Source organism: Megascapheus bottae, chromosome 3 (assembly GCF_031878675.1).
Source record: "Megascapheus bottae isolate mThoBot1 chromosome 3, mThoBot2.hap1, whole genome shotgun sequence".
Lineage (NCBI taxonomy): Eukaryota > Metazoa > Chordata > Mammalia > Rodentia > Geomyidae > Megascapheus > Megascapheus bottae.
In genome coordinates this window covers 24,113,580-24,134,185 of record NC_143511.1, presented here as the reverse complement: position 1 = coordinate 24,134,185, position 20,606 = coordinate 24,113,580, and the positions used below count along the sequence as shown (strand labels likewise).

Sequence of the window (20,606 nt, the reverse complement as noted above, 5' to 3'; positions counted from 1 at the left end):
ATTAAGTTAATTGACTATTGGGTCAGTAGTACATGGTCACTTGACTATTCTCCTCTTTCCTTCTCCTTCTCCAGGGCAACATAGCCCCCCCTCCCAATAAACTCCTTTATTCTCCTCCTGGCCTGCCTCTTCATGATCCTCTGCAATGTACAGCTAACATTAAGGAAAGCAGGTGCAAGCACCTATTTCCACTAACTGATCAGCACATCATTTGAGAACAAGGAGAATCGAATCAATTCCAAGAATCTCCAAGAGATAAACCTTGAAATACCTTTTATAGTCTATTTTCCAACTTGTTCACATTCCTGGTTTTTTTCCCCATTATTTTGTTTCATTCTCTCTTGCATTTACTTGCTTATATTTGCAGAGTTTATGGGTTAAATTTTCTGTTCTACTAGAATAAAAATATCAGGGTTATGTGTGTATGTGTGTGAGACAGACAGAAAGGGAGTAAGGGAGGGGGGAGGGAGGGAGAAAAAGAGGGAGAGAGGGGGACAGGGAGGAAGGGAGGGAGAGAGAGCTGGCCAGAAAATATACATCCCTGCTGTGAGTCCCACCAAAAATGGAAGATGCTTAGCAACTGCCTGGAAGTGTGACAGGAAAAGCCTCTCCTCTTCTGACTGTCTCTACAAGTGAAGGTTGGTCTCAATCCAAATGCCAACCCACAAACATGCAAGAGACAGAAAACACAAGACTCAGGCTCTGTGGCCAGCTGGTATGTGCTCAAATCTCAGGTCTGTCATTTGTTACCTGTGACCTATGACAGGGCATTTAAGCTCACTGAGCCTGTTTCTTCAACTATCAAATGGGTGATAATCTGTGCTACCTCAAGGGTGCCATTGTGAAGATGGAGGGCTTGTTAGTGATATGTAACAGTGCTTGCTACTTGGCAAGCAATTAATAGCTGATGGGCATGTTTGTGAGAGATCATGACTTGGAGGTGTATGGCCCAAGCCCTTAGAGTCAGCTGCCGTGGTTTACAGTCCAACTCTGCCCTTGAAATAGCTGTGCATTTCAGGCAAGTTATTGATCAGGCACATGTGAACCACAGGAACTTTTTTATTTTTTTTATTAAGGAATTTATTAACATTAATTTTTACATCATATATCAAATGATGTGTTTAACAAATAAGTATTCAAGAAGGGAATCTCTATATATAATCACTGGCACTTAGAGTTTAGAACATAATTAAAATTAGGCTGAGGGTTTGTATGTCATAGATACATATTAATCTATTAATACATCATTACATGGGAACTTTTTGAGAGTAGAGCTTCTGGGATATTGGGAAGCTATGGACACAGAATGGTGGTACCCCTCACCTCAATAAGGAAGGGCAAGCAAAAACTTCATAAATTTTAGGATGAGGCCAAATTAATGGACCTCCAGGACATGGAAACAAGAGCTTAATTACAAGTGACTGTTATTCTTTATGTATTATGTTTTTCTCTCTTCTCTTGTGTTGCCCTTTGGTTAATCTCATATTGTTACAGTATCCCACTTGGTTACCTGGTATATTATATAAATGTTTACTTGTTTATTTGAAATAGGAGAGGAAAATGAGGGGAGAGGGCAGGAGGGAAATGGGGACAAAAATGTAAGAAGGGATATCAATGTGTTAGAATTAATAAACCCTCTATCTGGTGAATATAACTGTAATCCCTCTATACATTGAAAGAAAAAAATTATAAAAAAAGAACCTCAAAAATTTCTAAGCTAAAAACTCTATAATATTCTGAAAAATATAGTTAATTGCATCAAATTCAAATACTATTTTATAATAGTAAATTCTCTAAAAAGAATATTTAAAGCACCTTGAATTCTCCCCATCCCCTCCAAGACATCAAAACCTGGTAATCTCATATTATCGAATATTCTATGTGAATTTCACTACGTTTTGTTGAATTCTATATTTTGAGAAATTAACGGTATTTTATTATTTTATTTTTTTTTTGTCTGTCATGAGGCTTGAACTTAGGGCCTGGGCTTTTTTGCTCAAGGCTAGTGTTCTACCACTTTGAGCCACAAAAACAATTCCACTTTTCTGGTGGTTAATTGGAGATAAGAGTCTCACAGACTTTCCTGCCCAGGCTGGCATCGAACTACAATCCTTGATCCTCAGATCTCAACCTCCAGGGTGGAGATAAAATGATAAAAACAGATAAAATCCTTATAGTATTTATAGTTGCTCATTATACTATTGCCTATTGTTTGTTGAGTTTATTCAATATATGAATCTATACTTAAAAAATTCCATAATATGACTTGAGTCATCCTACCTGCATCAAGATTGTTAGCATGCCCTCCATCTCAGTTCCTCAGCTCCTCCCACTTCACTTCCTGGAACGGCTTGTTTCTCTACACTCCAGCTATATCAGCAGAACGCCCTCCATCTAAAACTAAACTCCACCCTACCCTTCACCAAGACTCTCCCAGGGCATCAGCCAATCAGGCCTATCTCCCTGATAGGTCTGCATTCCCACTCTCTGCCCCGTCCTAGCTGCCCATGCAGAGTACCTCCTGCCTCTAGCCCTGGTGTTATAAGGATACCCTTGAACAGGGAGAGGCCATTTTGTTCCCTCTCCTGTGAGGGAGATGGCCTTGTCAATCTCTCTGATACACCTCCTTTTCCTGTATGTGACTGGGTCCTATCAGGGGACTTGATCTCACACCTAGGAACTGGGCTCAAGTTCATGTAGCCAGCACATTAGGGAATACTGAAACTACAATTTGTGTTTGTCTTCCCTTAATCTACAGAAATTGACAGTTGTTGAGTCCTCAAATATACTTCTTGGGTCAGGGGTAGTGATATATGCTGGCGATCCTAGATCTTGAAGGCTGAGGCAGAAATATTACAGATTCAAAGCCAGCTTGAATTAGATAGAGAAACTCTGCCTCACCTTTCCCTAAACAACAACAAATAAAACAACCTACTGAGAAGGCTTGGCCAGATTGTGAAATAGAGATCATGCAATTCATGTCACATTTGCACACACACAAAACCATAAGCATACATGTACACACACTCTGCCACCACTACCACCATCACCAGCCCGATTCCTATACAAAATTCGTCATAGGCATTGCATTAAATGTGGAGAAAATTTTACGGCCTCCTGGGCTAAAAGGTTCTGAACAACTTAATCTTTGTTTGATGCTACAGCTTAATTCGTACCCTTCTAGCGCTTGTACTTTGTGCATCCGTGGTGTTGGTCTGCTCTCAATTACTGGCATGAGTTACCCTCTTTCCTGCCTCAGGACTTTGGCTCAGAATGCTCCCCCTCCATAGACGAGTCTTTCATTGTATGGCTGGAAAGCTCTTACTTATTCTGCATAGCTTGGCTTCAAATCACTTCCTCCAAGAGCCCCAAATATGTCTCCTTGTTAGATGTTTTCATAGCACTCTGTTTCTTGATCACACACTTCCCAGAGCTTATGATTAAGCATTTATTTATGTGATTCTGAGCTTGAAAGCTGGGGGTTCAGCTAGGATATGAGCTGGAGAGGAGGCAGCCGCTTCATTGGTTTGGTTTACTGCAACTAAGCCCTCAGCACTCAGCATGGTACTTGGAGCAGGGCAAGTTCCAAATGTTTACTAGATTCATGTATGGATAAAGAATAGGTTTAACTGCAGAGTGACTTTAAGCCTGGCTGGAGGGTGGGACACAACGGGAAAAACATGGTCGTGGTTTTTTCATGAGTAGCTCTATAATATGTTGACTCTTTTTTGTTTGGAAGAGAGGGAAAAGGTGAGGGGGATGTGATGAGAAAAGGGTAGTGGGGAGAGAGAGACAGAGAGAAACATACAGAGATGTGATTTGCATCTGCTTGTTTTGATATAGTTGTTTTCATGAGCTTTAAGGGAATGTAGTTTTTTTCTTTTTGTCAATCCTGGGTCTTGGACTCAGGGCCTGAACACTGTCCTTGGGCTTTCCTCAAGGAAAGGTCTACCACTTGAGCCACAGAACCATTTCCAGCTTTTCCTGTGTATGTGGTACTGAGGAATCGAACCCAGGACTTCATGCATGCTAGGCAAGTACTCTACCACTAGGTCACGCTCCCAACCCCGTTTTTAAAGGAATACAGAGGAGCAGAGGCACTTTGCTCTTTGAATGATTCAGGGTTCTTGCCTTGTTTTGGAGCTAACTTCCTCGCTGGAAGAAATCAGAGGAAGTAGAAGCTTTGCAAACTTCAGCTTTATAGAGCTGAACACTTATCAGTATCTCCAATTCATCCATCCACTGTTACTTCCAATAGTGACCCAGCTTCTCTGTCATTCTCTTCCTTCTCTGTCATTTTGTTCCTAAACTTTGATCATGTGTGTCATTTTCTTTTTTCTTATTTATTTATTTTTTATTGTATTTAATAAAAGGGTAACATGATATTTGCCAGATAGAAGGTGCATTAATTCACATACATTGATACCCTTCCACATGTCTTAGTCCCTCCCCCCTGTCATTTTCTTTCATTTGGCACTTTTGCAATTTATTCATGGTTTCCTTCAAAAAATCACACCCCAATGTCCAATCAGATCTTAGCTTCAATGTATTTGTATATTATGTTCATTCAGGAAGGAAAGTTCTTCTTAGCAGTGTTCCTGCAAGGCAGGCATATCAAGGCAGATGTACTTACTGTCCCTAACTTATAAAGCATAGTGAACAGATTAACTTGCCTAAGGAGACTCATGATTGTGTCTTGGGCTGCCTCTGTGACATGACACCAACTATTTGTCACTGAGTTCCTTCACAGCAGGCCCTCCATAAATAGTAGCTGCTATGAGGCTAAAGATGCTTTCCAGAAGAAAACATTTCTGTATGTTTTCTTCCTACAGTGTGTAACATCTGGTGCAGTCTTGCTGGCACCTCTGGGCTACGCTTTTTATTTGTCTTTTGCCCATTGTAATTCACTGACCCCTCTGTGCAGACTGTCTCCTTTACAAATGTTGTATTCTCCTTGGCATCGTCAGGATGTTAAGCAGTCTTCATGATGGATATTACTTTGCATCCTTGGAAAGTGAATCTCCTCTTGGAGGTACAATATCCTTTTCCTACTAGAGTTGTCTAATTCATCCATGATGAATGCTTTTGAGACTGTCCCAGGAATACAGCCATCCTCTGGCAGGCCTGTGTAGCCGCTATATTGGAGGCAGCTGTCTTTCTGATTGTGGAAGCCATTGGCTTCCACCCTCCTGGCCAATCAGCAATTACTATGACAGTGTGCTATTTACCAGTTGGTTACTGAGTTGCTTTTCCCAGTCTCACATCCAGTATCTGATTTATAATCAGACCGCATACTTGAAGGCAAAATTCCTCTATAATCCTACCTTGAGCCGCTTCCTATCTTAAACTATGGCTTTTTTCTTCTGACACCAGGGAGATAAGAATTTCCTAGACTTTCCTGCCCTGGGTGACTTAGAACTATGATCAGATCTCAGACTCCTGAGTAGCTAGGATTACAAGTGTTGAGCCACTGAATTTTGGCTCCTACCACATAGAATTTTTTTTAAATCCTGGCTCTTCCCTGGAATGCTGTATGGAATGTTTGTTTTTGAGTTCTGGAATGTTCTTTTCACATTTCAAGTCAATGCTTCTTTTCCAAGGCCTTTTGCTGATCACCTGATGTAAAAGTGTATCTTCAGCTCCTCTCTCTAGTGACTTCTTATCCTGTTGAATGTATTTATTTTCTTCATGGAACTTATCATTCCCTGAAGTATCATGTGTATTTGGTTATTTACTGTGGAACCACTTCCCCTCTCCTCATGCTCCTGTCAAGTCCCACAAAGGGAATGCCAAGGTCTCTCTTGTTCCTGCCTTCTCTCCATGTGGAGTAAGGCATTGGAAAAAATGATCACTGAGTAAATAGATGCACACTGTGACCCAACCACTGCTGCAGGGGCAGGGGAAAGAGAGGGCTCTGGGAATGAAAGAAAGGGTGACATTGTCCCAAAGAAGTGTACTCATTACCTGACTTTTAACATATAAACAATTTATCAGGACTAACAGCTGCAGTGTGTGCCTGCTGCCAAACACTGTAATAGGATCCCAGCAAATGCTGTTGGCATCCTTTTCCTTAGTCATGCTAGAAGCAGCGCATGAAACCCACTGTACAGCCTTTGCACACGAAGGTCAGCTGAGAACTCAGGCCACCCAATATTCTGCACAAGCTGCTTAAGTACAATTGCTGTACATTTTGCTTAAAGCAGTGACATTTGATACTTGGTTATCCCGTCCAGACTCCTGATAGAGTTCATAATCTTAAATCCACTGAAAAGAATTCAGTCTTTCAGTGCATGACCTGTTTGATAGAGGCGCCCTCCGTCTTGTATATTCAATTACCTGCTATATAATAGAACTGCATGAACCATACATAGTTTTTGCAGTAGATGAGTATTATGTTCCTCAGGTGGTGTGAATGACTTTGAAGTGTTTGTCAGCGACTGGCTTTCTTGTGCAGTACTGTAACTGCTCAGTTCACAGTGGCATTTTACTTCTGAAGTCCTTGTTCAGAATATTAAAAAGGGCATGCGGCAGCCTTCATTCCTCTGCTTTAAGAACTGGGATTCTGTAAGGTCAGATCAGCATTGGTCTACTCAGGAAGAGAGTCAGTGGCTCCAGCAAAAGCTGAGGGACTGCTTTGACTTTGGTCAGTGGTGTTGAGGTAGCCAGTGATGAAACAAATGTGTCTGATGACTCTCCTCCTTCCTGCTTCATCCCCAGTGGTGAACTGTATTGATGCAACTGGACAAGTCCACCAAGACTTCTAAGCTCCTCCTACCTCCCTTCTCTGTCAGTGTTGGATTTACTGCTTTTCTATCAAAGATCCATAATACCCAATGTCTCTCAGGCACATAGGCAGAGGGAAGTCTTTGCTCCACTTTTTCCTGGGTCAACAGAATATTATGGATTGTGAATGATGGGGTTCAAGTCTCTGGATTCTTCCTATTCTCCATGGAACAAGAGTTGGCTTCAGTCTTATTCCAAATTGGCACCCCCCAACAGGAGACAAGACCTAATGAGGTTTACTAATAGTGGTGTGCCACATGTTGGCTATTCTATACCATGTGTGATGTCCTGACTTTGTCTTTGTTCTGAGAAGAAGAGTGAACAGAACAAAGAGGGATTGCAAACAAGAACTGTGGTACTCTAGGTCTGCTTCAGGTTTCAGGACTTTGTATCATTTCAGACTTGCTTTTTCGGACTTTCTATATGTTTTTTTCCTCCCTTCTTCTATCCCTCCTTCCCTCCCTTCCCCCATGTCTTTCCTTACCTTTCCTTTCCTTTCCTCTTTAAAATTGTTTTTAATTGTCATTATAAATTACACAAATGAGGTAACGAGTACATTTCTTTTTGGACAGTGTCACCCCTTCCATCATTCTCTCCCAATTTTTCCTTTCCATCCCCACTCATAATTTCTTTTTTTTTTTTTTGAGACAGGAGCCTCACTATGTAGTCCAGGCTGGTACCGAACACTAGGATTAGAGGCACTTGCTGCCACACCCAGAAAATGTGTCCTTCTTATTTTCAAGAAGCAACAAATAGAAGTTGAACTTTGCATTCTGGCGGGCCAGGTTTTCTCAGCATTACTGACACATGGTGTTGGATACTTGTTTGCTTACAGAGGTTGCCCTGTGCCTTGCAGAATTGGAAGCAGCATCTCTAGCCTCTTCCTTTAGACATCAGCACCACCCTCAGAGGTATGACAACTAAAAATACTTGGAAGCAGGGCTGGCTACCTTCTTGCTAGGTTGAGGAGGAGGCTTTGAGTGGTAGTGGTAGAAGCAGTTGTCCCTTGTGGAGTCGAAAACCAGTAAGGTGGGATATGGTGATGATGGTGATTGACGGTGATAGTGCAGGCCTGGTGGCCCCTTCTCTCACAGCCCAGCATGTTTGTTCCCAACATTAGGCCTATTCAGTATAATTAGCTACCAACCCCCTTGGCCTGGGACAGACCCTGGGGCTGAGCTATCACCATGCAGGCTAAGAAGATTCCCCTAAATCTTACTGGTTCTATAGGTTTCTGAGGTGATCAGGCCATGACCATATAAGGTAACAGGGCCCTCCCAATCCCTACAGGTTTTATAGGTCACCTTGAACAATAGCCAGAGCTTCTTCCCATGTGGGAGGGGGTCTGTTGGTCCCTTTCCGGCATTAAACAACTTCCTTTGTTCCCTGTACCTGGATGTCTGCATGGTTTTTGTCTTGATATTATCTAACAGTGATGATGATGATGGTGGTGGTGATAATATTATGTCATCATTCAGTCCTTTGGGAACTGAATCAGGGTCTTTTGCATGCTAAATAAGTCATAGTAAAGTAGTCATAATAAAGCTGCCTTGACTACATTCCAATTTGTCTTGATTGCTCTGTATCTTTTAAATCTTTACATTTCCTGGAGAATAGATTTTTTTTTTATTTTGGGTGTAAGCAGGCAAAAGATGAACTAATGACAAGGAAAAGGTGAGAGCGTGGCACGGGATTGCATTGGCTCCTTTGCTCTCTCTCCCATCTCTCCTTTACACCTCTGTTCATCTTCCTGAGGTGAGAGCTAGAGTGTGTGTGTGTGTGGGGGGGGGTGCTCTGGCTGAATAGAAAAAGCTGGGCCCTGTTATAAAGAAGGAACTAGGGTGGCCTGGGGCTTTTAGAAAGTCAAATCCTCCTAATATGTAAATTCTGAAATCCAGTTTACTGCAGGTAGCATTGAAAATGGGTTTTTGTTTGGAGCAAAGGGCACCTGCCAGGGCCCCGAGCAAAACTGTAATGCAGGCAAAGTTGTTTTGCCACCAAGCCTCTTGCTGAAGCTTTCCTTCCCCTATGGTTGCCTCCTTCAGCCTTCTGCTCAAAGTCCATCTTGCCCAGCCAGGCTATGCATCTGCTGCAACAGTCCCTGCCCCCACCCACTCTTTCCAGAGGAATCCTAATTTCAGCTATTTGGAAAGTTAAGATTAGAGATTCAAATACTTCACATGAAGGAGGAGAAGAGTCAGCAGAGAAGGGTTCTCTCAGAGGAGAAGCTACTAACTCCCTTTTTGGAGGGAGGGGATACTTACCATGTGGAACTTTTTACATCGTTTGTCTGATGTGCCTGACGTGAGCCTTATGGATGCATATTTTTCAATTATAATTTCAACTTCCCTCAGTCACATCTTTGAATTCTATTAAACTAGAAGTTTCACATAGAAAAAGATTCCAAAAGAAGGTGAATCTTGAAAAGATCTGAGAGCCCCTTAGCTTGGCCTATAAAGAAAGGCCTTCACAGCAGTCTGCCTTTCTAACATCTTCACTATTCATTCACCCAAATAATAGTGGGAAAGATGTTCACAGACTGTGGCCCCAACTCCTCCTGTCTCCCCCTCCACCCCATGCATATAGACTCCTGGGAGATACGCACAAGAAACCAGAGAAAACGAAAATATGGTGTCTTGTGAAGTATTGAAAGGTAAGAAGAGAAAGTTTGGAAGCACTTTGGATATAAATATAATCTGCAGGTTAGGTCCTGATGGGGTCAGCTCTCCAGTACTATCTCCCCATACTATGCTTAGCTGGGAGGCTTTGTTATCCCTCTCTCTAGGTTTTCTTTTCTTTTTGTCCTTGCCAGTCCTGGGGCTTGAACTCAGGCCCTGGGCACTGTCCTTGAGCTTTTTCAAGGCTAGCACTTTAACACTTAAGCCACAGCACCATTTCTGGCTTTTTCTGTGTATGTGATACTGAGGAACTGAACCCAGGGTCCATGCTAGGTAAGCACTCTACCACTTTGGCCTCTCTTTAGGTTTTGACATGACAGTCCCTGTCTTTAGAATGCCTTCTCATGATCTCAATAATATTCTTCTTTTTGTTGCTGGTTGTGGGGCACTGTCTCTGAACTCTCTTGCTCAAGGCTAACCATTCTACCACTTTGACTGGCAGTGCCACTTCTGGTTTCTGGTGGTTAATTGGAGATAAGAGTCTCATGGACTTTCTGGATGGTTTTGGACTGAAATCCTCAGCTTTCAGATTCCTGAGAGGCTAGGACTACAGGCACGAGCAGGTAGTCACTTCTGCTCTTCGTAATGCAGCTAAGCTGGTATCTCCAGGTGAAGTTACCTGAGGGTAGTTTGCTTTTCTGTGGTCCCTTATTGATGTGAGCCTTTTCCTTTTAGTCCTTAAATATCACCTTTGTGGAAACATATATCACCCCAACTTATAATGCTCCATTTGTAATGTCTTCCCTGTTGAACTTTCTTCAAAGCTAACATCCATGGAAGTGATCACAAAGTACCACTGAATAGATGAACCCACTCAAACTATTGGTAGTGGCATGTTTCATGTGTTCTTACATGTATTATACCGAGAGATGGTTACAGAGCTCATACAACATGTTTGTCCAGTATAAAATGAAAACCTCATACACTAATGAACAACACAAAGTAAAATGGGAACTGTAACCACAGCCCTGATTAGGATACCGCCCCTTCTATTCCAAATTCATCTGTGGATATCATCTACTTAAACTGAGGATGTCACCAAGATGAAGGTGTGAAATTCTGTATTTGACCTGAAGGTACTGGAGTCTTTCTGTAAGTAAGAACTCATCTTGAACCTTAGGCTTGATATTCTAGACATGAAATATTTGGCCAAAAGTCAAGTAGTTCAGTCAGATGCCATGTGGCAGAGGTGGCCTGAAATAGCAGGAAGCAACCTGCTCAATTGGACGGGAGCTTGCAAAAGATCTCGAGCATCTTCCTTCTCCCTCCATACTGAGGTTGCAGACTTCTGTGGACTCTGTCACCTCTGAGAAAAAACACTTAATGTGTGAGTCCTGCTGGGATTTCTCTGCTAATAGTTAACCTGTGTGCAGATCAGGGCATTTGTTGGTGTTAATACTGATCCGTTAGCAGTCCTGCCAGGTTCTTCAGAAGGGGTGTACTTGGCTCTGCTTTCATTGGAAATCAACCATCTGCCTCAATGTGTTTGGTTAGAACACAGACTTTAGAAAGGCCATGGTTACACGATGAATGGCAACTACCTCCTGTAAGGCGCAATTCTGAAGAGGCAGAGCTTTCCTCAGGCCTCATCTAGTCTCATGGCTGGCTCACATCCTCTGCTGCCCTCACAGCCAAGGCTTGCCACCTTCTTTCCTCCCTCCCTCCCTCCCTCCCTCCTTTCCTTCCTTCCTTCCTTCCTTTCTTCCTTCCTTTGTTTCTTTTCTTCTCCTTCCCTGCCTCTCTTTGCTTCCCTTTTTCCTTCCACTTTTCTCTCCCTTCTTTTTTCCTTCCTGTCTCATCCTCATTTTTTATTTTCTTCCTTTTTTTGTTTCTCTCCTTCTTATAGGTATCATCTAATTAATCTCTGGACATATAGTAACTAGCACGATAGCTTATTCAATCCAAGTGTCTTGAACTTGTCTCTAATTTCTGTTAAATTTCAAATTATACAAATTTACATAAATACAAATTAAAGTGCAAATCCAGCTCATTTTCAGGATGTTACAGACTCTACGATTCCTCTTTGATTTTATTTTCTTCCCCTCACTCCTTTCTTCACCTCGTGTGTGTGTGTGTGTGTGTGTGTGTGTGTGTGTGTGTGTGTGTGTGTATACAACCAATATCCCTAATTTAAAGTTCCTTCATAATGAATGTAATTCTCTTTCATCATCTACATTGCTATTTTAGGCACTTTGCCTTTTATAATTCTGTATGTATAACCACTGAAATCTTTTTACTTGACTGATGGTTTACAACAGATCATACCATTTTTTTCTTATCTCAATGAGTGTAATTCATACACTGGCTATTTTCTGAGCATCTACTTTGTGCCAGACACAGTGAGATTCTGAGGACATAGCGATGAACAAGACTGATATGGTCGTGTTCCTACAGAGTTGACAACTGAATATTCTAGAACTCTGCTGTCCAGTATGGTATCCATTAGTGACATATGGCTGTTTAAATTTAAATTTCATTTAATTAAAATGAGATAATTATTTTTAAAGAGACTCAGATCCTCATTCACACTGGCCACATTTGAATAACTCTATAAATATGTGTGGTAGGCAGCCAGGGATACTAGCTAACATAGATTGAGGCCAGCTCTAGAAAAGATTCTACCAAATAGTGTCATTGTAGAAGATCTTGCTGTGACTTCTATAATTTAAGAGATCTCAGAAGACCTTGTATTCATATTTAGAGATAATGTTAGAGGATACTAGATACTATTTACATATATATATATATCTTTAAAACTTGGAGAGAATTTTAGTATAGGTATTTATTTTGAGAATCCTATTTTATTATATGTAAGTTAAAGTAATATAGTAGGATAATATTTTAAGAGACAGTTGGGCTTCCATTTCTGTGGACTCTGCAGATTCATCTAACTGTGAATGGAAAACATTTAAGAAAAAATTATGCTAAACAGGAACAGATCTTTTTTCTTACCATTTTATTCCCTAAATAATACAGTAACTATCAACATAGCATTTATATTACAATTTATATCAGTAATCTAGATAAGATGAAAAATATACAGGGGGATACCCATACATTATATATGGTATTACTCCATTTTGCTTAAGAAATGAGCATTTATGGATGTTATTATCTATGGGGGCCTGATGAGGTCCTGATATCAACCCGCTGTTGATATCAACACCACTCATCACTTTTTAATATATTGTGGGTTTTGTTTGTTAGTTTTTGTTGGTCATGGGTTTTGAATTCAGGGCAAGGTGCTATCCCTGAGTGCTTTTGCTCAAGGCTATCACTTTTGCTCAAGGCTACCACTTTAAGCCCACAGCACTACTTCCCATTTTCTGGTGGTTTATTGGAGATGAGAGTCTCTCTGACTTTCCTGCCCTGGCTGGCTTTGAATCATGATCCTCAGCTATCAGTAGCTAGGAGAGAGAGAGAGAGAGAGAGAGAGAGAGAGCGAGAGAGAGAGAGAGAGAGAGAGAGAGAGAGAGCGAGAGAGAGAGAGAGAGAGAGAGAGAGAGAGAGAGAGAGAGAGAGAGAGAGAGAGAGAGTTTAAAACGGGTAGTAGCTTTGTACCCATCATCCAGCAAAAGGAAAGTTATTGGGCAGAACTCAGAAACAGTATCAGAAAGCAGCTCTGGATGCTTCCATACAGGGACCTTCAAGTGTTTGTATAAGGCACAAAAAGATTTGCGGGCATAGACTAAAATGACCTGTCAGAAGCAGGACTAGAAAAGCAAAGAGAGCAATATGTATGAGTTTGCATAAGAGTAACACCCTGTACATGCCCTGTGGGTTAAGGCTACATGTGGTGCACCTGGTTCTGTTGTAGGTAGCAGAGTCCCACAACAGAGAAAAAGTATCTAGAATTTGGTACTGTTGAAAGACCTCATAGCTCCACGAGACCTTAAGGGTTCCACTGGTGTTTCAGAAATAACTTGTATGGAAGATAACAACAATACTTCTAGCCCCACCTCCATCTGCCCCCACAGAAAGTAGAGAGGTGTTGATTCCCCCTCCTCAGTTTAGTGAGATGGGTATCAAAATACAAATAAGTAGAATTATAATTAGCAGATTTGTTTGCTGGCAGCCTCTGTATTTGTGGTCTGGGAGCCATAGCAGCTGTATAAGCATTCATGGTTTTCCACCTGTACACACAAACTCGACAACAACTGACATCATCCTGTCTTAAACACTTTTCCTTGGAAGTAAAAGCACCAAGCAGTGTCATCTGGAGAAATCTTTGAATAGTTAGGGAAATGCCAATTCTGTCCTGGAGCTGTGGTTTCACATTTTCCTTAACCACATTAGTTACTGGAGACGTGACCAAAATATCAAAGAGAACAACTTAAGAGAAGGAAAGATTTCTTTTGGCAGAATATCATGGAGGTAGAAGCATGTGGCAGAGGCTGCTCACCTCATGGCTGTCAGGAAGGAGGGGGGGGGAGAGGGAGAGAGAAAAAAGAGTTGGGACTAGATGTGGCCATCAAAGATACAGCCCCAGTGAGCTACTTCCTTCATTCTCCTTCATAAAGTTTCCAAATCTTCCCCAAAAAGCATCCCTGGCCGGGACCCAAGCCTTCAACACATGAGCTTGTGGAGTATATTTTATATCTAAATCATAATGTCTACTGAATGATGCAAGAAGGAAGCCAGTGCAGTTATGTGATTTCATGGTCAGGGGTTTAACATCCAATCTTTTTTTTTTTTGAAATAAAGTGTTATGGGCACACAGCTTCACCTTTACCATTTGACTACTTCTGTGGTACAATAGCAATATTGTAGAGCTGAGACAGGACCCTAGGATCCTGCAACAATAGCATCTTTACTGACAAAGTTTGCTGACAGCTAGTTAAGAGTATAAACTCCTTAGATATAAGGATGATATCTAGGTATCTTCCTATTTTTTCATAGGTCCTGTTGGATACAGAACAGGAACGTGAGAAAGGTGTAGAATAAAAGATGAGTTTTATCAGAGATTCCTAGGAACCCCATAGATCTATAGCCACCAAACTCAGGTATTAAAGATGATACATGAAAGTCTCAACTGCTAGCTTTAATTGCTATAGTTTAGAGGTGGTCTGTCCTTCCAAGGTTCACATACTAGAATCTAGGTCCTCGTGGTGTTGATGTGGTAGTTCCTTCAAGGGTGGGCCATGATCAAAGGTCATTGTGAGATACGGATACTGGGTCCAACTGGCACCATCTTGGCTTCTTGGCGTCTTCCTCTTTCTTTTCTACCCCCTCCTTTCCCCTCCCCTCCCCTTCCCTTCTGTTTGGGATTGAACCCAGGGCCTCGCATGTGGTAGAAAAATGCTCTACCACTGAGTCACATCCTCAGCTCTAGCCATGTTTTCTAGAATGAAATCATTCTACCAAATGAAATCCTTTTATAAAAATGAATCTGCTATATATGGCAGATTCTTTTCCCACTTTTCCCTAAGTCTCTTATGTTTCTGTCTTAAGTAAAAGATTTCTCTGAGAAACAGCAACAACAAAAAAATCAACTGCTTTGGGGGAGTGGTCTTTTTATGATGAAAATTTCAAAAATCTCTCTGGATACATTTTTTTCCCCTTTAGCATCTCTTGGGGGAAATCCAGTGTCTTCTTAAAGGTCTAAATAGTCACCTAATGTGAGTTTTCTCTTGTGCTTGACTTGTTGACAACACCATTCTCTGTGCTGCATTCTGGTGTTTTCTTCTCTTTTCATTTGTACTCCCAGGAAAGCTTATTCAACATAGCTTGCACTGGTACTTATAGTCCTAATTTCAAATCCTTCATTTATAGTCTAGTTCTTTTTACTGAAATTCAGAGTTCTAGTCACAAAATAGTCTTTGCAGCTTTCCTGGAATTCCTATAAGAACCTCAAATTCAGCCCATTCTCAGTGGAACAAACATTCCATTCTCCATCATAAATCTTCCTCTGAGGCTCTCTGTTGATGTAAATGACATTGCCCTTTAGACATAGCCAGAGAACTCCGATTGATCTGTATCTCTTGCATTTTAAATCCTTGTCCCTTTCCCTCCCAATACCCTCTTCATCATCTAATCGCAGCACAGGTGCTTCTGTTTTTACCTTCCTCTTCATTCTGTCTTCTTCATTCCAGTTGCTCGTGTATCAGCAATGCCCTCTCATTTCTCACTTCCCATGCAGCCCCTCTTATGGACCCTCTACAGTTTTGCTTGATAATTTCAATTAAGAAATGTTTTCAAAACTGAGTGCCACTGGCTCATTCCTGTAATCCTTGCTACTCAGGAGGCTGAGATTTGAGGATCATAATCCAGAGCCAGCTTGGGCAGGAAAGTCCACATTATTCTTATCTTCCGTTAACCACCAAAAAGCCCCAAGTGGAGCTTTGTCTCAAGTGGCTGAGTACTAGGTTTGAGTAAAAACACTCAGGGACAGTGCCCAGGCTGTGTGTTCAAGCCCCAGGATTGGCACAACAAAACAAAACACATGTTTAATCATGGTAGTACACTGAGTGGAGTATAATCCTGTGTGATCATTCTCATTTGTCTCTCTTCAGACTCATTTGCCCAATTTCCTGCTCTTGCCTCTCAATCTACAGTCAGCCCTACGAAGAATTCACTGTTCTGTTTCTGGGGACTTTCCGTTCTAAGTCTCAGTTTGGAATGGCATTCTTTTTTCTTCACACTCTCTGCTTCCATCTGTCTAACAAACATCTGTTCATATTTGGGGGTTCAAATTAACCTTCCCTTTCTTTTCAAGGACTCAACTCTTATACCTCTACTCCCAGTCCAACGAGGAGTATTTTCTTCTTTAGGCTCCAGCTTTACTCATAGATTGTCAATGCCAGTTTGCCTCTCTTGGATTATAAACTTGTTGAAGTTAATATCTCTGTTATGTGTATCTCATGCCTCCCTCGCTAGCTCATAGCAGTAATAAAAGGAATACCTATCAGATGAGGAATAAACAAATTAAAATGGAACCCAGTCTGTAAGCAAGTGTTAAGTGAATATGACAATGAACTCAGATTGATTGCAGCTACAGTTGATGTACTGACTCATCACCCAGGCCTCTTGCAGATAGTTCTGTTATTTGTAAATCCATCAAGCTTCAGTTTGCATTAATAGACAAATAAGATGGGTATTTCTATAATGTGGGCTGACTTTCCGGGAGAGAAAATGGGGAAGATAGCCCATGATGTTGGCTTGCTTCCTCAGCAATCTGTGAAAACAAATCCCAAATAAACAAGTCCCCCTTTCTCCAAAAGTTGGCACTGGTTCAAGTTTTTCTTTTCTGGAATAGTTCTCTGGTCAGGCAGAGTTCCCCACGCTATAGCTGTTAGGCATTAATGTGCTCTGAATGCATTAGAGAAGGTCAGTCTGGAATACTAAACAGATATCCAGCCTGAGTTTTGAGAACTGGAGTTTCACAGCTGAGATGCATAAAAATCACCACCCTCTCTGCTCCTGCCACTCTCAGCTTTCCTCATACATAGACATATTTCAGAAACTGGCTTTGTGAGCTGTCCTAATTTCCATACCTGAAGTGAGGAACAATTAATATGAGGCAGAAAAGTAATACAGGAGAATATTATCATTTTAGCTTCACCTGTATGTACATGATTTGCGTTTGTGAGTCAGTGTCACAGATACAACATAGCTACTAAAGTAACAGAGTTTTTTCCCTTAAAAAATAGTAGAGTTTTGTATTAAATCAATCTATAAAAAATAAACAAAATAAAACCCCCACTCCAGATTGTCTGTTAATTTTGAGTGGAAAAAGCCCTAGGCAGTTAAAAAAAAAGATCAACCCATGCATTAAGTAGAATTGGGTAAAGCTAATTTGCAGTGAGTGAAAATAGGTAGATAATATTAAGTTGTCATGGAGGAAAGTAAATTTTGGACATTTTGCTTTCACAGTACTATCTAAACTTATAAAAATACTCAGAGAAGCAGAAAAAGAGCTAAATTTAGATTCTCATTTAATGCATTCAATAGCATGATTCATTTTCCTCCTGTCTTAGTGCAGCCTGGGGAATCTGAATATCCAGCAAGCAGCACATGCATGCCTTGTAAATATGTAGAAGTCTCATTTATTCAAAGGTCAGAAAAGCCAAAGGTTTCCCATTTTTCCTATAAACAAAGGTGAACTACCAGATACTTCATACACCAAACTGTAGAACTAAGATTTCTAAGCTGGTAAGAGTCCATTCAGTCTTAACTTTGTTCTGGCTTTTACAGCAGTGACAACTGCTGTTGCTTTTTCTCTAGTTGAATTGACCTTTTCCCCTTCCATACCCAGTAAAATCCTGACCAGCCCTCAGAAGCCATGCAACATGAGTCACCCTAATGATACCACTCCAGAGTATGTCATGGTTTATATCAGTAGATTTGACAACCTAGAGTCCAAGTCAATTTATGGTAGATCTTAGTTGGGGTTTTAAAGAGCTAGTAATATCCATATATCAGAAATACCTATAGAACTACATATAGCTGAGATCTAAGTATTAGCCAAGTGAACGACAGCTGCAAGTTCCATATCTTATCAGTATTCAGTCTGGTCTCCAGGGTAAAGTGGACCAGTCTTGTCCTCGTATTCCCTTCTACTTCCTACACAAAGCAAATATTTCAGCCTCCCACAGATAATTTAGATAAATGGACTATCATCAGTGTCAATACAACATAGCTTAGAGGACACAAGCACTTGTGATTTTAAGTGACTCCATCTTTTTTTTTTTCCTTTTGAGCTTAGTTTTTAAGCCCATTCTAGAGACTTTGGCCTCATAGGTAGTGTCTGTGGACAGAGAAAGTGCCTGGGGCGAGGGGAGGGAAAGGTGACATGTATACAGAATAAGAAAATTAGGTAACACTGCCTCCCAGAAGTGAGGGTATTAAAGCCGAGGTGTAAAACTGGTCAATCACCCACCCCAAGGGCCCTACTGCACACCCCCAGATAGCCACCCCAATTAAGAGCAAGCTTATTCCCCCACCCATGAAATGGATCCAGCAGTTTTGAAGTTAAAAAAAGAAAAAAACAAAAGGGGGGGTGGAGGTTAAATATGGAGCACGTGCACCACATTGAGAACGAGGCGCTCTTTGCTGAGAGTGTTTGAATGAGCAGGGCTTAGGGAAAGCCACACAGGGCACACCCACAGGATGAGCTTGGTAGACCCTGGGCAAGGGCCACAGGTCCTGATGGATATGAGGTCTGATCAGCCTGGTCACATGCTTCACAAACCAACCTGGACGTGACACAGAGAAGAGGCACGACACTATAGGGCGGCATAAATGATTTGTACCTTTCTCAGACGGTATGGTGCTTGGTATTCCAGGAAAGGTTTGAATCACCAGATGAGATAGACATCCAATCCTGACCGGGCCCACCCAGTGCCACAGTACAAATATCCCATCATGGAGTAGAACAGGGATGCTGGGTGGTTTGGGCCAAAGGTAATGACAGGTTTGTTGGGAGAGGGGCAGACTTATATATCCATTTGAGAAAGGACAAATACTCTGTAGCACTCTAAACAGACAACTGGCTGATTTAGCTTAGAACAATGGCTACCATAGCAGCCAATCTCAGAACGTCACAAAGGAAGGTAAGAGGTTGGGGAAAGGGTGTCACCAAGATTAAATCCATTCAGAGCTGGGTTAGTTATATATTGGGAGTGGGGATGCGGTACAGAAATTTATATACACATGTCCAGCACCTCTAATTCACAGTGTGGGAAATCTATTTTCATACTTCATTCACACAAGACTCCTTTCTTCCATCTCTGGAGACAGTTTTTTTTTTTAAAGTTCTAAACTACAATCAGCCCTTCTTTTAAAATAGCAATAATAACTCCTCTTATTCAGCCAAGATGGTGGTGTTTGTTGCACTAGGCTGAGCTCATAGTACAACATCAATAAATGGCCACTTGTAGAGGGACAGACAGAATCCCATTTATAAAACATATCTGTATCTCTACCCTCCCATCTTATATTATAAAAAACCAAAATAGATAAAACCCCCAAAACAAAACACAACAAAAAAACCATGGGGGCTTCATCTCATTTGGGGAAAGCAAGGAAATGTAGAAAAGGTAAAATAATGTAACTAGGTAGAAACGCAATTTCCAGGTGGGAAATAACACAATCTCTGAGGTGAACCATCATAGCTGAGCCTTTTTTAGTGTTGTTTTTGCCTGTGGGGACCATTAGAAAGGAGATTTAAAAAAAAATTTCCCTGTCCCCAGGCAACTGTCATAGTGAAAGCCATACATTGTCAGCCAAGACATTAAATGAAGGGACAAAGTTAAAATTCTTCCTTAGTGAGTTTGCTAAGTCTCATGGAACAAATATTTGCTTCGATTAGTTGTTCCAAAAGTCTTGCTTGCCTTAAATTTTGAAAAGGAAAGGGTATTTGCTAAAAAATATTCACTGTAGAAGGGAAAATGATGGTTACTGTGTTCTGTTGCCAGAACATTCATATTCTTCTCAGGCCTACAGGAACTCTCCTTCACTGCTTTGTCTGTAAACTTTTGATCTCAACCCTACCTGGGATAGGTATGGGGTGGGTACTGACTTAGCTCTGCTTCTGGTCTTCATCAGCTCTACTACCTGGTTATATAAACTTCATTCCTCTGCCGAATCCAGATTTCAGATTGCTGGCCGGTCAGAAAAAAAATAAAAGGCTTGAAAAATGTTAATTTACTAATATTGGAAGGGTGTTCTTTCCAGAGTTAAACTCCTCCAGTGGGTGGGGTGACAGACAAGAAAGAGTTGCTCCAAGGATTCAACTCCTCTGCACTGGAATATTTCTTTTCTGATTCTTTCCTCCCAAAGAATTTCCCATTGCCTGGTATGCCCTGACATTTGGTCTAGATAAAATCCTGGAACAGACTCATAGGCAAAAACTGTCTTCAAACTTCAAACACAAAAGGAGTGTTTATTCCCAAGAATCTGCAGTTACTAGGTCTTGAAACATTGGGGGCCCACTGCTGCTCAGTCTCCACACTGAATCAGTTCGTGATATACTTGTTATTTTTTTGAATCCTGGCATTTACAGAAAGCAACTCAGTCTATGACCTAAGGCATTTTTTCATGCTGCTCGGCAATGAATTCTAGCTTCCTATGAGTCTCAATAGCACATAATTTCAGACAGTGGCAAAGGGAGTTGGAATAATTTCTAGTGCAAGGAAAACATCATAC

General features: G+C 41.2%; 1 protein-coding gene across 11 annotated transcripts in view; it reads right to left on the bottom strand.

The window, feature by feature from the left end:
- The window catches only part of Trpm3 (transient receptor potential cation channel subfamily M member 3), a 473,683-nt gene that overhangs the window by 31,640 nt on the left and 421,437 nt on the right, over nucleotides 1–20,606 (bottom strand). The window lies entirely within an intron of this gene.